We start from the raw sequence: 2757 nt of genomic DNA on the forward strand, positions 1-2757 counted from the left end.
ATCCTATTCGAGGGCGGATGAACCCAAAATATCCTATTCGAGGGCGGATGAACCCAAAATATCCTATTCGAGGGCGGATGAACCCAAAATATCCTATTCGAGGGCGGATGAACCCAAAATATCCTATTCGAGGGCGGATGAACCCAAAATATCCTATTCGAGGGCGGCTGAACCCAACATATCCTGTTTTGAGGGCGGATGAACCCGAAATATCCTTAAAACTTGAAAATGCCTTATCTCAATACTTGCTGGGGATTATTTACTTACCTGCTGGGGGATAAAATGTTATTAGCTGGGGATAACGCTGTTGAGGATAACACTGCTGGGGGATTTTCATTCCTTCAAAATTGGTGGGAGCGACACTGGCCCTTTGCCTTTCCAAACGCAAGTTTCAATCTTTTTGTTTGGTCCGCTGAGGATTCAGCTTTCTTTATTAAAACTTGGGGATAACACTGGTTCAAAGATCAGCTCCCTTGAGATTGGTGTTATCTTTCTTTTTCCCCAAATGGGTACCTGCCTTCAAGAAAATTTTCACAATGAGAAAATTTTCTGCCCCGGTTTGATGATTTTCTTTATGGCCTGTCTTTCCGCCATAAATAACGTTCATTTTCCCTATTTCTAAATCAAAGAAAATTTTGTTAGTTTAAAAACATGGTAAGCGGTCATGCCACTCTTGTTGGGGATGGTTTCCTCTTTCTTCTTTCCCAGCTTTGTGTTCCATTATGCTATCAAAACTTGCTGGGGATGATATTAATTGCTGACACTGGCTCATCCCTTTTATCAATCTCATCTTGATGGGGATACCCTTCTTGACACAGGTTTTGCGCCTGCTCCTTCCTAACTTATACCACTTGGGTGTACTAGTCAGATCCCGTCTTGCATAATTGGAAAGCTGATGGCCTATTTTGAAGTCATTTTCCACTGGTTCTGACCAAACAGACTCTACTGGGGAATGTTTCTATGAAAGGAGAAAGATAAACAAAAAGGGAACCGAATAAAAGACAAAGGAAAAAGATGACTCTTTAACAAAAGAAACTATAAATAAAAGCCTATCAAACGCCGATACCGACTCTAATAATCATGACATGCACATGTGGCCTATCCTCTGCCGTCAATCGTCTTTCAAGACCTTCCATTGGCAATTCCCCATCTGATTCTCAATCTTATTCGACTTGTAGTGCCCAAAGGGTTTTCACTATCAAGTCTCTCTCATTTTGGTTTGTCTCTCAGCTTTCATCGCCTTATGGTGCCTGTGAAGGTTTTCACCGATAAGACTCTCTCATTTGTATCACTTTCCAGCTGGGGATTTGGAGTGTTGCCGGTATGACTCTTTCTGTTGGAGATTAGAGTCCTTTCTGCTGTGGAACAGAATGTTATGTTCGCCGGTAAGACTCTTCATTTGTATGACTTGGCATCTTTTCAAGACTGATCAGAAGGTCTTTCTTTGGACCGTAATGTGGGTTTTTGGATATGGCTAGAAAGAAAGGGTATAAAAGGCTCAAAAATGAATGGATTTTGGGTTATTAATTACAACCTTCGGAACTAAATTTATTTACAACAAACGCAACCTTTGCCCCAGTTTCTTGCTTGGGGATTATTTTAATTGATTTTTTTTCATTTTTTCAAAACTATGACCGAGCCGTGAAGCGCCTACGTATCCTCTTTGAGGAATCAGGTCAAACGTAGTTCCCAGTTCCTTTTTTTCATTTGACTTTCTTTTCACTCATTTCTTATCTTTCTTTTCTTTTTCTTTTGCTTTTTTTTTTTGCTTGTTTTTTTTTGTTGTTGTTTTGCTATTCTCTTTTTTTTTATCTTCCATGTTCGCATCTTCTAGTCGTTGCTACTGATTCCGAACGAGGGGTATGAAAGAAAAATAAACAAGGCTCAAAAGGGGTAACGAAGGATAAAGTGTTTAGGTAGCAGAACAAAATGTCTTCGTCATTCCAGTCTTCAAAATATGTCAAGTGCAAACAACACAATTTAAATTTGTAGTCTCTTCTGATGGTGCTGGACTTGACAATTATATTCAACATCTGTTTGTTCATTTGTCACTTCTAACGCACCGTTGGGCGACACTCTAACTCTCATTATCTTGAATGGCCCTCATGCCAATTTGGCGAATCTTGCTTTTAACGGTTTTTCTTTGTGTTTCACTTGCCCCAGTTCCACATGACTCGGGCTTTGAATAATCTCACACCGTTCTTATTTCCTTTAAATGGTCTGATCACCTTTCGGGGTTTTATGATTATCTTTAAATGCTAAGCCCAAACTGTGCGTGCATGTCATGTCACTAGAGTCGGCGTTGAATAAAAAATGATAAAATGACTAAACAGAAAGATGACTGGGAATAATCAAAGACTGAATTTTTTGCATTGGACTGAACAAATGGTTTTTTTAAAAACAAAGCAAACCGGAATAAAATCCTAACAACCTGGACAAAACTTAAACAAACCGCTATGACAAAACGGAAAGATATTGACACAAAACAAATCCGAATTACAATCCTAATAATCCGAACAACGGAAATGACGACAAAATAGACCAATCAAAGATCCTCTCCGGTTGACCAAAAATGGAATGTCTTTCCAACTATCCAAGCACGGCATCTCGGGCTGACCCAAAATGGAGTATCTTCCAACTGCAAAGCATGACATTTTAGCCATTGAGCTCTATATCAACACTGCCAAGGCCATCCCCAACTTCAGTGTTATCAACATCAATCAACAAGTTCTCAAGATGATTCGCCTGCTCCATGTC

The sequence above is a fragment of the Nicotiana sylvestris genome, chromosome 10 (assembly GCF_000393655.2).
Source record: "Nicotiana sylvestris chromosome 10, ASM39365v2, whole genome shotgun sequence".
Lineage (NCBI taxonomy): Eukaryota > Viridiplantae > Streptophyta > Magnoliopsida > Solanales > Solanaceae > Nicotiana > Nicotiana sylvestris.